Source organism: Megalopta genalis, chromosome 3 (genome assembly GCF_051020955.1).
Source record: "Megalopta genalis isolate 19385.01 chromosome 3, iyMegGena1_principal, whole genome shotgun sequence".
NCBI classification, from domain to species: Eukaryota; Metazoa; Arthropoda; class Insecta; order Hymenoptera; family Halictidae; genus Megalopta; species Megalopta genalis.
The window spans coordinates 26,825,081-26,840,345 of record NC_135015.1 but is presented as its reverse complement, the minus strand read 5'-3'; the positions used below and the strand labels follow the sequence as shown (position 1 = coordinate 26,840,345).

The window sequence follows — 15,265 nt, the reverse complement described above, 5'->3', positions numbered from 1 at the left end:
TTTACCCGTCTCGAGGACCGAATTTGTTCAAAGATGGTTTTATTTTAGGAAATTAACAATTTTACTACTAATGTTTACTTATTCACTTAACATTAAATTTATTCATTAACATACAGTGGCCACAAAAGTGTTTGTACACCTTTTAGAACGCGATAACTTTTTTGAAACTGGATTGAATGGCTTGAATTTTTTTCGCGAGCCTAAGCCAGGCCTGAATTAAGTCAGGCTATGTTTGGTTCTTGAAATGATCAGACAATGGTACGTACAAGAAAAAATGTCAACTTTTTTCACTATGGAAAAACCAGCGTTGGTCAATTTTGCGACACCTTGCTTGCATTTTTTTCCATTAACGCTAAATTTACGGAGCACAACAAATAGCTGTTTTATACTAGTTTATAAAAGTAAAGATGAGACATTTATTCTGATTTTTAGTAAGTGTTATTGTAACTTATAAATTAAATTATATATATAATTCATAACTTATAACTTATTGTTTTAATATATAATATAATATAATATATATAATATAATAATATAATAATATAATATATAATATATATAATATAACTTATTATTTTATATATACATTTAATTTATAAGTTGCAACAACACTTGTTAAAAATCAGAATAAATGTCTCACTATTACTTAACATATAAATTGAATAAATAACTCATAATAAACTCCAATAACACAACAAATACCTCATCTTTACGATACGAATAATCCTAAATGAAAAAATCAATGACCCGTCATTTCGACAGGTTCCGTAAATCTAGCGTCGAATCAAGGATACAGAATCGACCTAGCATAATCGTAACGTCCATCTTTTTCGCACCCTGTACATACATTACGCAATTTCGCCCGTAATTCCGTTGAAAATGCCTTTTACAGAGAGAAATATCTCGATATAAATAACCAAGGAAAAAGACTCGCGAACGAAAAATAATCGCAAACGAAGCTCGATCACCGATGTTCACAAACGGCAATTACTGCGGTAACAAAGTGCCCGGAGACTTGCAGATTAATCCACAAAATATCGGGTTTAATCTGGCCGAGCCGCGAGTGCTCGACGCCGGCAGATGAAACGCGTCCGAATTTGCTCACAGGCTGCGGAATCAATTTAAACTTTAAAATAATACGAGTAGCGTCACCGACGGAAGGGCCGACGCCCCCCGTGGGCCCGGAGGGGAGGGGAGAGGGGTTCAACACCTCCGGGTATGCACAGCAATTTATTGGACTTTCGAGCCGCCGGTTTTTCAATTTTTAACAATACCTGGCGGAAACGTTTTGACACCCGATTTAATCATAGCCGAAACGAACGCAACGGTCACGCGCGTGAATCCGCAATGGCTGTTTTCCAACGTGCAGACCCTTTTTCCCTCCCCCCCTCCCCTCCGTGTGTTTCTCGGCTCCGTGAATTTTCGACCGGCGCCGAAATTTTTTTTACTAATTGAGCAATACATTCTGCGAGGCGGCGCGACGCGCGCGAGGACGAATTGTCGGGGATCAAAGCGATACGCGAGTCGCGCGCGTCACCGTGGAAATTACGCTAAATTCTGCACGATTGTCTGCCGCGCGTACGGCCCCGGGGAAAAATTGGTCCTCGATTTATCGCGGGATCGCCGAGTGGACGTCGATGGGAAATAAATTAAAACGCCTTGTTTCCCGTTTTACCCCGCGACCCCGACGCTCGGCCGCGCGAAAACGCGTTTAACGCCGGACGTCACGTCGACGAACGTGCCAGCGCGCGCGGGCGCACGCTCTCGCGGATTTTCAGCCGCCGACGACACCCCCTCGGTGACTGTGAAACGTTATTTCTCCATCGGTTCCATTTTTTATTTTCTCGAATTTCTCGCGCGGTCGATCGAATCAACGGGGACGCGGAATTAAAAAGGGAATCGTTCGACAGCTTTCGGCTGCATAAATTTCCCAGCCGAATCAGCGGCGCCGATTTTTTCGGGAATCGCTTCGAGCACATGCTCGGGGAAAGCACGCCGGAGTCCCGGAATTATTCGCGCAGTGCCACGTCTGTAACGGAACGCGACGATCCGGGGGTTCGCGACGGTCTTTTCGAATTCTTTCTTTTTTGTCATTCTGCCGGTCGATTCTTTTAATCGACGATTCGCCCAAAAATTTGAGAATATGCAGTGGCGTAATAACTTTTTCAAGACTGGACTATATGACTTGAATTTCTTTTTAGATGATAGAGGGACTAGTGTATACTAAACGATGGCTGAAAAGCTTTTCTTTTTAATTTTGTTATTACTTGGAATGAAAAGAAAAAATTAATAACCCTCGTTTTTTAACTTTTTTTACCTGCGACGAAAATTTAAAAAAATGCCTTTTGTAGATCTGGGTTTCTTATACGCGTGCTGAAAATTTGATCGAAATCGGTTAACCCAATTTCTACTAAACGATGACTGGAAAGCTTTCCTTTTTAATTACTTGGAATGAAAAGAAAAAATTAAAAACCCTCGTTTCTTAACTCTTTTTACCTGTAACGAAAATTTAAAAAAATGCCTTTTGTAGATCTCGGTTATTCATACGCGTGCTGAAAATTTCATCGAAATTGGTTAACCCAATTTCTACTAAACAATGACTGGAAAGCTTTCCTTTTTAATTACTTGGAATGAAAAGAAAAAATTAAAAACCCTCGTTTTTTAACTTTTTTTACCTGCAACGAAAATAAAAAAAAATGCCTTTTATAGATCTGGGTTTCTTATACGCGTGCTGAAAATTTGATCGAAATCGGTTAACCCAGAGTCAAAATCGTGATAAAATAAAAAAGAAATCGTCAATTAAAAAATTAGTGGCCCGTCATTTCGACAAATTCCGTAAATCTAGTATTTAATTCTTAAATTTCACCGGACCGAACGTTGCGCATAGCATTGCGATTTGCAACCTGGATTCACCCCCCCCCCCCCAAAAAAAACGTCATCGAAATCGGTGACCCAAAGTTCGCGACCCCTCCTTGCAGGATACAAAAATACAGTTGCACAGTCATATCTTGTTTACGATGCAACCGATCCCTTTGTTCGACGAGCGACGTGGCTATCTATCGAAACTACGCTCGCTGCGGACTATACTGCCGCTACACACCGATTAGGATAACCCACGGTCTATCCGTCGCGATCCTCCTTTTTTTCCGAGGCCGGGAAAAATTTGTTAACGGGATGAATATCTGGCAACCGTCCAGAGCCCCGTTCCCGGTATTCCGACGGTTCCGATTTTTCTGGTATTTTCGCGAGTTTGCGCAGAAGTTCGATACAAATACCGGGGCCGGTTCTATTTCTCTTTCGGTTTACTGCATGGAAAACCTGACTTTTCGAAAACGCCCGTATTTTTTTCCTTTGCCGTTAATATTTCCGGCGCTCCGGGCCAACAATGAATCGTTGATACGACGAGAAACGTTCGTCGGGAATCGCACGAAATCGACCGACTCGACTCCTCGTCGAACGAAAAAAATGGAAACGACCACGCGATTGCGAACAGTTTTGTTGCTATTCTATAGCGTTTCCAATCATTTCGAATAATTCTGCTAATAGCAGAATTATTAAAAATTCTACCTAACCCTACTTTAATAATTCTACCTAACCCTACTTTAATAATTCTACCTAACCCTACTTTAATAATCCTACCTAACTTAATCCTTAAATACACGTCTTTTTCGTTTTCAATTTTATTGAATATCGAATTGTCGAAATGACAAAGTGAATATCTATTTATCAAACTTTACTAAAAAATGAGTGCACATTAAGGGAAAAATAAAGGAAAAAATTGTATCTTTAGGGAAATAGTTTTTTATTAGAAAATTATCGTTTTGTAACCGATGGGCTACATACGATAATTTTGTATATATATAATATATATTATATATTATATTTATATATATTAATAATATATTATATTTATATATATTATATATTATATATATTATATATATTTTGTATAATATTTATATATATTATTATATAATTTCAGGAGAACCAATTCAATTTTATTTGTCATTGCTCTCCTTTTTAACTGGTTCGAAGTTAATAATATTATAATAAGAATTATTACATTAATATTAATAGTAATATATACAATATTAATAGTAACATTACTATTACAAATAACAATTAATTATTATAAGCGAGTAATATTATAGGTAATATTATTATCATAAATAACAATTAATTACTATAAGTAAGTAATATTATAAGTAATATTATTATTATAATATCAATCTACGGGCATTTTCCAAAGAAAACTATTGTATCTATTTAGCTCTTAGAGCAATCGGTCGGTTGCCGCCGCGAAAATATTCGTATCCCGTTAATTATTCGAAAACCGCTGTGGGGTCTTGTTTAATCCGGTGGCCGGTGGTTGTTTTCGGAAGAAAATGTCGAGCGGATTGGAGCGGTTCACGGTGTCGAAATAGTCTGAGGAGGTCCCGGGGCCGGGGCATGTTTCGCAAAACAACAGCGCGGAACAACCGCCGCGGCTCGAACAACCACAGCTCCGAAATAACCGGCCGACTCGGGAGTGGCTCCATCGAATCATCCTATTTTCACCCGGGGTCTCGGATGCTTATGCACAGAACGCCGGCGGTGTCCCTCGGCCGGCTGCACGAAAACACGCGGCAAATTAACGACGCTAACGATCGTAGCCGGCGCAAGCTCGCGCGCGCGAACCGGCAGCGTGAGCTGAGAGATCCGCGCGCGTCTCTCGCCTCTCGGCGTGAATTAGAAAAATAATTACTCGGCTCGATGTCCCGTGAATATTAAGCCGGGCCCGCAGGGCTTTTCTACGGAGGGCTCGGATTAATGCCGGCGCGGCGGCCGCGAAAGAAATTAATCCGCGCGACCGAGAAATTTCTCGGTGTAATTGCCGCAGGGATGCCGGAGGATTCACGAGCAATGGGATTTGATTGATTCCGGGATAACCGCGGTCCCGAGGCCCTAGGCTCCATTGTTCAGTTTGGCAAATGGGCTGAATCCATATCCCTCCAGTGGCTTCGTTAGAACACCTTTGTGCCGCGAATCGCTCGTATTATTGCGGGAAAAATCGAGCGGACCTCCTCAGGACCGATTAACCCTCGGTCCGGGAAAGGAAAACGGGTCTATCTACTGCGAGGGTCGCTTCGTCGTCACGCGGAGCGGTCGGTTTCCATACAAAAAGCGGGAGATAGCTTTCAAATAATTTATATAGTAATATTTGTAATTATATAATATTATTATGTAATAATATTATATTATTATATTATTATATATTATTTATATAATATTATTATGTAATAATATTTCTTTAATAATATTTTAAATCATTTGCTCGCCGGTAGTCAATTAAACATGTGGCTTTATTATTTGTCTTTATTTATTATTTAATTTAATTTATATACTGTATTTGTAATTCAATTTATTTATCATTTATTTTATTATTTATCTTTTTTATTTATTATTTAAATCATCCTGAATTTATTATTATTATTTTGTTTTGTTCGCCGGTAGTCAATTAAACATGTGGCTTTATTATTTGTCTTTATTTATTATTTAATTTAATTTATATATTATATTTGTAATTTAATTTTTTTATTACTTATTTTATTATTTATCTTTATTATTTAAATCATCCTGAATTTATTATTATTATTTTGTTCTTCGGGATTAAATAATTTTTACTGAATTTAATGCACTCAGTATGTACTTAAATTATGTCACAGGACAATTTTTTATTTCTCTCGTACTTTTCGAGTTATCTTCGATTGAACAATATTGAATTTTCATTTCATTTTATAATTATGAGCTCGGCGGAGTTCGGTGTTCGCTTTGATCGCATTTCGACGAGAAAGGCTTTACATTAATAATAAAATAAAAATTGCCTGCTGTCGGAGAAATCGTCTAACAATAATGAACACGAAAATACGACATGAAAATAAAGAGGATGAGTTCGATTTAATTGAATGGAATCGAAAACAACAGTTGTATTTTTAAAAAAATATGTTTCCAAACAATTAAAACCCTGCATTTTGTTTTCATTATTCTGCCCAACGAAAATCCAAATATAATTTTAGTTGTTATATGTTTTCCTCTCGCTTTTCGCATGGAAATCGATCATCGTGCGAGGTCGCTTATCAATTCGTTAATTCTACAGGGCGAATTCTTCTCCGCACCGATATTCCCGAGGATCATCGCGTTAGGGTTGCGGAGACCTAGAGGCCATTTCGCGAAGTTACGTCTCGCAAACTAAGAACAATGTCTCGTAACAACTTCAAGGTACGATTATGTCAACGCCTGTTCGTATTATAAACGTATTTCCATTTTCATCTTGAAACAACTTCGGACACTTCAACAAGCATATTTTTTCCCCCGGAGCCATGAAAGTTCCGCGAATGCTTTTTACGTGCCGCGATTCCGCGGAGCGGAGGCGTGCTCGAAGAAATTTCAAAGAGAAGTAACTCGAAAACACAAAATTGGTGATGCGAAGTGTATTGCAACTTCCGCAACTCGAGCTGCTGCTTCTCGCTCAAAGCCGAGGCTGCTGCCGTAAACTACTCCGGGCGATACTCAATTAATCCGAGCGCTTATACTTAACAGTATTCCCCATTTCAGGAGATTAAAAAGCAGGGAGGATTCCTTTTTTGCCAGGCAACGTGCTAGGAACGTTGTCGGACGTTTCGCCATCGCAAGAGAGAGAGAGAGAGAGAGAGAGAGAGCGAGAGAGAGAGCGGGAGAGAGAGCAGGAGAGAGAGCTGGAGAGAGAGAGAGAGAGAAAGCGCGAGAGACAGAGAAAGTGAGAGCACAAGAGAGAAAGAGAGACAGAGCGCGAGAGACGGAAAGATAGAGAGCGGGAGAGAGAGAAAGAGAGCAGGAGAAAGATAAAGACAGAGCGCGAAAGAGGGAGAGAAAGAGAGCGGGAGAGAAAGAGATCGGGAGAGAGAGAGAGAGAGAACGAGAGAAAGAGAGCGAGAGAGAAAAGCGCGGAAGAGAGAGAAAGAGAGAGCACAAGAGAGACGGAAAGATAGAGTGCGGGAGAGAGAGAAAGAGAGAGCGCAGGAGAGGGAGAGAAAGAGAGCGGGAGGGAAAGAGAGCAGGAGAGAGAAAGAGAGAGAACGCGGGAGAGGGAGAGAAAGAGATCAGGAGAGAGAGAGAGAGAGGATCCGATGGCATCCGCGAAGCAGCTTCCGCAAGTTTGCGGTCGAGCTGAGCAGGGTGTCGGTGGAATCTTTAGAAAATGAAATCGTCGGTCAGCACGGGGAGCAGCGGCTGCGAAAGAGTAGAACCTTCGACGTCGCATGTACCACGCGATACTTTGCCGGTGAAACAATCTCCGCTTTGAGGCTTCCATCTCCGTTCTCATCTCCTCCGGTGGTGGCCCACGATAACTTCGGGTTATCATTATCGAGCGCATTGTTACTTGGGCGTCGAGTACCATTCTGAATTCACGGACACCGGTGCGACGTGCCAGGAACAGGAAGCGATAAATTTCACGACTGCTGCCAACAACGGGGATGGAAACTGTCAAGACTACTGCGACCGTGTCTTCCATCGTAATCGCTGCTTCGAACAATTAAAATATATCTCCTGGTTCCAATGATATAACGTCTTCATCCACAAGAATAGGCTGGGACAACGCGAAGATCTTCTCAACTCTTGCAGATAAGAGGTTCGTCATATTCTACGCAGGGTTTTCTATAATTATGTGTCAACAACCGAAAAGCTGAGGTCATTTGAAAAACACTCTGGCCAATGCTGGAAAAAAGGGATGTACGATGTCAGTTTCATTTTTTCGGAAAATGAATTCCACTAGTCTCAGTAACTGGTCTAAAATTTTGCTATCCACCTAAGTGGACCAGTTACTGGGACTAGTGGGATGGATTTCCAGACAGATCCCAAAAATCCGGAAAATGAATTCTACTAGTCTCAGTAACTGGTCCAAAATTTTGCTATCGACTTAGGTGGACCAGTTACTGAGACTAATGGGATCGATTTCTGAAGAGATCCCAAAAATCCGAAAAATGAATTCTACTAGCCTCAGTAACTGGTCCAAAATTTTGCTGTAGACCTAGGTGGACCAGTTACGGAGACTAGTGGGATCGATTTCTGAAGAGATCCCAAAAATCCGGAAAATGAATTCTACTAGTCTCAGTAACTGGTCCCGTTAGGTCCACAATAAAATTTTGGACCAGTTACTGAGACTAGTAGGATTGGTTTTCCGGATTTTTGGGAATCGGAAGGCATAGAAATCAGGGATGCCAAAAATCCCGAAAACGAATTCTACTAGTCTCAGTAACTGGTCCACTTAGGTCGATAGCAAAATTTTTGATCAGTTACTGTGACTAGTAGAATTCATTTTCCGGATTTTTGGCATCTCTCATTTCTACGTCTTCCGATTCCCAAAAATCCGGAAAATGAATTCTGCTAGTCTCAGTAACTGGTCCACTTAGGTCGATAGCAAAATTTTGGACCAGTTACTGAGACTAGTAGAATTCATTTTGGTGCCCCTAGGTCGACAGCAAAATTTTGGACCAGTTATTGAGACTAGTAGAATCCATTTCCGGAAAAAATGAAACTATGAGTGAGGGTTCATTGGTTGCCCTGAAAATGACACTAAAATGAAGTTTCTTTTTTTATTCATCCTAGATCAACGGGTCGAATATTAATACGAAGGTCAACTTTATTTTCTTAAATAGAATTACATTATACACTTTTCAGAATCATCGACGGTTTCGAAGATATTTGGCTGGATCGATTTAAATGGGCGACCCTCTCGAGGACAATGGTAAACGTTCGGCGAAATAATTATTCCGCGTAATGCAGTTTCGGGCGGATTCATAAAAATGCAAACGAGATAAAGGGGCCGTCGGCTCTTTCACAATGATACGGTTTCTTGGTCGGCTAAAATGTTTTTGATATATCTGATAGGGTAACGGGATCCGCGAGGTGTTCTACGCCGCGACAGTGAAATATTCCGGGCAACTTCGCGCAGTTCTTTTGCACAAATGAAGCTAACGGGGGGAAACTGAATTTATTTCGTCGCGACGAGATTCGCCGGCGCCCCGCAGCCCCCATCTACGGGGGCGCAGACAGTTCGAAATTTCCCAGGGACAGAGAAAAATAATGTGCAAAACGACATTCGCCGGGCGCATCGGATTACGCGGCCGCGACTGCGGCCGTCACGCTTGGCCCGCGCCGCGCCGTTTGCATTTAGAGCCAGCACGCGGATGCAGCTCCCTTATACCGTGCCCCTCCCGCCGTATTATATCTCGCAACAACAGCCTGCGCCATTATTCCGCGTTTATTTCGCTCCTCTACGCGGAGTTCACCGTTGCCGTTGCTCCTAGCTCTGCCGTCGCCCTTCCGCAATGGTTCGCCCGACGTTGCTGAAAGAGAGCTACTATCCGCCATTGATTCTCGATACCAACAGTTCGCGTTCGCCTAAATTTAGATCGTGTCGCGGAGCGCGATCTTTCGGGTTCTCGATCGAGCCCTCGAGCTTTCGAAAATTTCCGTGGCAGCTCAACTTTAAATCGACTGAAAGTTTCCCTTGAATAGCAAACTCAGCGAGCCGGTCGAAATTCACGTGAACGGCTTCGAATTTGTTGCATTAAATTTGCTGGAATTATAAATATTCCTTTAGGGAGAACGATTGGAAAAGTTTCTTGATCCGAGCATACAATGCGATGAAAGTGGCGAAGGTTCTGAATCGAGGAAATGTTTTCATCGTTGTAGATCGCGTTCATTATTCACAGGTTAATTGCTTTTAGGGATCGGTAGATTCAGGGACGAAGTCGTGGCATTTTTGTCTCGATTCGTGGGTTCAGATTTTTCGATCTTTTGAGACGATGTCATAGTGCATCGTTTATGTGAGCGTCTGGGACTAATATCGTAACTTCGAAGTCAATTAATTTTTGACCAAAATGCCCTAATGATTTGTCAAAGAAGATACAAAGATGCATCGATTTGCGTGAAACAATTATATGATTTCATAAAACAGATTCTTGTCGTCTTTATGTTTTATTGAATTGATTTTCGTGAACGTAATTTATTGTTATCCGAATTACCCCTATTCACTATAAGTATTAAAAGAAAATTCAGTAAAATCCTATATTTGAATTCTAAATTATTTCAATTTATATAAAACAAACTAAATACATATACCTTTCTAATTTAATTCAATAGCATTTACCTCACTTTCACTATAATAAATCTTAAAGTCTATTAAAATCCTTAATTTAAATTTAAAACCATCACAATTTATATAAAACACCCTAAAATAAATCTATCCAATTTAATTTAAAAATGTTCACCCGTATTCACTATAAAAATTAAAAAACAATTCAATAAAATCCTAAATTTAGACTGTAAATTATTTCAATTTATATAAAACAAACTAAATATACCTTCCCAATTTAATTCAACAGCATTTACGCCATTTACTATAATAGACTATAATAAAATATTAAAATTCTTAATTTCAATTTAAAACCATCAAATCTTTTCAATTTAATTTAATCATGTTTACTCTTATTCAATATAAAAATTAAAAGAAGAAAATTCACTAAAATCCTGAATTTAAATTCTAAATTATTTCAATTTAGTAACTTAGCGATTCTTTCTTAATCGAATCCATCTCGTATCAACCCTTTGCACTCGAGACTATCTTAACTCCATAACGATGACATCTGTTCCAACCTACAGTATCTCTATTCGACATAATTGCTTTTATTCGATTTATATAAAATTGAACGCACTTGCACGCTCATAAAATACTTCTATTATTTGACAATTTCTCAAATACGAACAAACTTAATATCGTGAAAATTCTTCTGAAAACACCGCAGCAAATTCGTATCGTCGCCGGAGAGTCGTCGCTCGAGTGCAAAGGCTGAAAATAGACACCTTCTGCTTCGATTCAAGCCCCGACAAAGTGAAAAGACTGCCAGTGGAAGGCTTAAAAAAAACGAAGAAATAAAAAGAAAAAAACGACACGAGCTCGCGCTCGAATATTTCCGAAAGAAACTGATCGAAGCAAATTGGCTTCCTCTCGCTGCTGATCCCCTGGCCCGCGGTATTAATAAAGTCGCCAAACCGGAAACCCTCTGAATTCGAGTGCAGGCTGTAACACGAAGGCTGTCCCGCGAAGTGGTGGTCGTCGTGAAAAAGGAATTTAATTCCGAGCCCCTCGATTAGTATTCCGTAGCCAGCGTCACGGACCGTGATCGTCGCGGACCGACGCAGCGCCGTTCTCCTTTTCTTCCGGCTCCCTTCATCAGGCTTGAACCTTGCATTCATCATTCCACGGGGGAACTAAGGGGATCATCCGCCTTTCGTTCACCGTCCTTGTATTACCGAGAGACGAAGGGTCCACGCCGGCGAACAAAATCACGGCGCCGTGTTCCGGCGTTGATCGAAGACGTTCCGCTTCTCCGTTCACTGCTTTTCCCTTTCTAAGGGCCTGGCCGGCCTCGTTACCCCCCGCGTAACGAATTCCACTCTACATTCGCGTGTCATCGTTAAGCGGTTGTAAAACGAAATTGGGTTCGTTAACCCGTGTCTCATTGGCCGCTGACGAATCAGCTTCCCGACGCGCTCGCGCGCGGCGTCGCATCTTCTTCGTATCACTTCTGCTCTCCGCTCGTTTCATATCCGAGGGAAAATCTCTGTTGCGTGACGCGCGGCGAGAATTCGCGCGGGATTACGCGTAACTAGAAATTAATAATGCTCGTTGAACATTCTGTTTCCTTGCTACGGTTTTCCTGTGTAATTAAATATGATTCCGATGGAGGAGAGCGTTCGGATCGATCGCTTCGGGAATGCAGCATTTAATGAAATAAAATTTGTATTTTGTAATGCCGCTCTCAGGCTGTCGAATATATGAAATAAACTGGTTAAAATCATTTTCGCGTCGAATTCCCGGCTCGATACGACGTTCGTTCACGGTTTCGTTTCGTGCCGGAATGTATCCGCGATTTTGTTACGGTCTGCCTCGCGAATTAGAATAATATCATTATTTCGCAGTCTCCTTGATCAAGCAATTAACCGTGCTTGACGAGTATACTCGTCGCGAAGACGTGGCAGTATTTGCAGTCATGACGAGTGCATAAAAAGTCGTGCATAAAAAGTAGCGACCATTGGCTGTTTAAATTGCAATTTTTGTGGCAACAGAAGCATATCCTGAAACTTCAAGATGTTTGGAATATTTTGAGGCAAGACCAAAATGAAAGAAACAAGTAAAACGTATGAATAATTATAGGAATAATTCACGATATTGTTGTTCGACGTGCAAAGTGCCATTGCGTATTGTTCCTTGTTTCGTCGAATATTACTCTCTGCGGCAGAAATTGTAATTTTTATCGCTTATTGGTATTTGATTTAACCTGCTTTTTTGCCTGCTTTTCTCGTTTATTGCGTATACGGTATACGTTAATGTTAAGCGAACAAGTAAACATTAGTAATTAGATTAGCTCGTGGGTAGAGTTTCATTTTCTCTTTTCCCCAATAGCATTTCGCCAATGGTACAAAATTACTTCCTACTGTTAATTAGAAGTAATTTTTCCTCTCTCTTTTTCCTTTTTTCCGAAAATGCAATCCGCGGCTTTGTTTACGAGTTATTATAAAGATCGTGAAACCGGTGTTATTAATTCTCGTCTATTAAAAGGAAACGCGAGCGCGCGAAATTCTGTTATGAGAGAATCACAAAAATTCTAGCCCACCGCGAGCGTAAAAAAAAGATGAAGCTAGCCACATGTAGGCGGAACGAAAGGCAACGAAGCTTCACCCCGAAATCTTGTCCCAAGACATAAAACCGTATCGCGTGGAAACAGATGTCCGGGCGAGACCAACGTGCTCCCCAAAAGCTATGACTCTTGTTCCAGCTTGTATTCGTTAGCACGTTCCAGCGGGGTTAATGCGGGGCCACCTTGTCGGGGTTACCGTGTGGGTCATCCGGTGCCAGAGGCTAATGTGGATCACGGCACTTCCCTGACAAAGGGCACCGTGAATCTTCGGAGTCTGCAGTTAAGAAGCAACTTGGGCTGCTCGGGGATCTTATGCGGGTCAAGGTATTGTTCGAGGTTGATTCGATTTTGGGAAACTAGGTTCCCGTAGAACGCCGGGAGCACGCTCTCCGATATATCCTACGCTGGCATCGAGCTGCAGCGACTTCCATTAATATCGTAACACCTTTCAAAACGCGATCATTTTTTTTTAGAACTGGTCCAATCCACTTGAATTTCTTTGCAGGTAATACGGTAATGTCAATCTAATTGACGCTGAGATTGTCTACAAAAATGGACAATTTAAGAAGAGAAGATACGATTATTCGAGCCTCGGGACTCATTTTTATAGTTACGAATTAAAATAAAACGAGCTGCAAGACTTGAATAACCGTATCTCCTGTTCCCAAATTATCCGTTTCTCTGCACAATCTGAGCGTCAGTTAGGGAGACGTTACTGTACTAGTATACTAGATCATAGCTGGAACGGTTTTTTTTTTTTAATTTTGCTGTAATTTGTAAATTAATAAAATGTGTTTTCGAGACCTCGGTAATTTATGTGCATATTGAAAATTTCATCGAAATCGGTGCTGCGGACAATCGAAGATCGCAAAGATCGTAATTTTGTCCCGATTTTTCACACTCTCGATCAATAAGTGTGAGAAATCTGCAGCTTTTTAAGTCATTTAACGCTTGTGATTTGAATTATCCACGTTATACGGTTTTAATGCAATATTTAGCATGCATATAACTTACCGAGATCCACAGAACACATTTTTTAAATATTCGTTATAGGCTCCGATAAAAAGAGTCGAAAAATCGAGAGCTTTTTATTTTGTTTCTTCGCTCCGTGTAACAGCAAAATTGTAACAAAGCAGTCTATTCGTCGTCTAGTTTTTAATTAATCTAATTTTCAGCATGCATATACTTTACCGAGATCTACAGAGTGCATTTTTTAAATGTTCGTCATAGGCTTCGATAAAAAGAGTCAAAAAGTCGAGAACTTTTTATTTTGTTCCTTCGCTCTGTGTAACAGCAAAATTGTAACAAAGCAGTCTATTCGTTGTCTAGTTTTTAATTAATCTAATTTTCAGCATGCATATACCTTAACGAGATCTACAGAGTGCATTTTTTAAATGTTCGTCATAGGCTTCGATAAAAAGAGTCGAAAAATCGAGAGCTTTTTATTTTGTTTCTTCGCTCCGTGTAACAGCAAAATTGTAACAAAGCAGTATATTCGTCGTCTAATATACTACTCCCTCTATTACCTAAAGAAAAGAAAAAAAATTCACATCGTTTGGTCCAGTTCTGAAAAAAGTTGTTGCATTCTAAAAGATGCGTTTCAAATGCGTTTGGATGTTTCTTTGGATGCGTTTATTTATGACGATTTTCGAGGAATCAGGCTGAAATCGAAGGCTCGAATTCGTTTGCTCTTACATCGAGATCTCGTAGAAAATGAGAAAATTCTTCATCTCGATCCTAGTCTCATTGCCATTAAATTGAACAACTTTAAACAAATTATTATCATAATTTAACAAAAGCCGTAGCTCTTTTTTCTCACGAAAAAGAGAAGTAGCGTGGGAGTTCACGAATTTCTCGGTTGCTCATCCATTAAACCGATCGATTTAATGAGCCGAGATGCTGTCGGAGGAGCTCGTAGGGCCGGGCTGGATGGAGTTTATCTCGATGGTCCAGGCTCGTTGACTTAATAAAGAAGAATTGTCGTATCCCGTCGGACAAATCGATATCACTTTTAACGAGGAGGAGCAGCCTCGATATACGTCAGACCGGGCGCAGCGCGACGCGACGCGGCACAGCGCGGCTCGGAGCGTCGTGATTGGGATCGGTAACAAGGAGCCCCCGGCCCGCTATTATGCAACCGGGGGACTTGAAACGTCTAAGAAGCTGCAGTAATAAAATCGCGACTCGTAATAAATCCGGCTAAAACGGGCTCGCCCTGAATGGAGGCCGGGAAGCGGCGAGGCTGCGAAGGGACCAGTGGGTTCTTGCGAATTTCACGGAACGAACAATGCGCTCGGCGCGATCCGAGGCGGAAACGATCGGCAACCGGTCTTTCTTTCTTTCGGCCCCGGAGAAAAAAACGCTCGAAATGGCCGTCGGGCAGCATCGAGGCGGCATCCCCGCGGGCCGCGTATTAATTATGAAATATCGCGGAACAATGAAAAATTTCGCGGTGGACCTGCGCCGCCGTTGTTTCGCGAACGGCGAAACGATCGCGTTGTTTTCCGCGCTAATTAACGCAGCGCCGCGCCGCGCCCTGCCCC

The 15,265-nt window shown here is 41.1% G+C and overlaps 1 protein-coding gene across 2 annotated transcripts in view; it reads right to left on the bottom strand.

Moving 5' to 3' along the window:
* The window catches only part of LOC117222044 (uncharacterized), a 192,791-nt gene that overhangs the window by 92,274 nt on the left and 85,252 nt on the right, over positions 1-15,265 (bottom strand). The gene's annotated exons all lie outside the window — the stretch shown is intronic.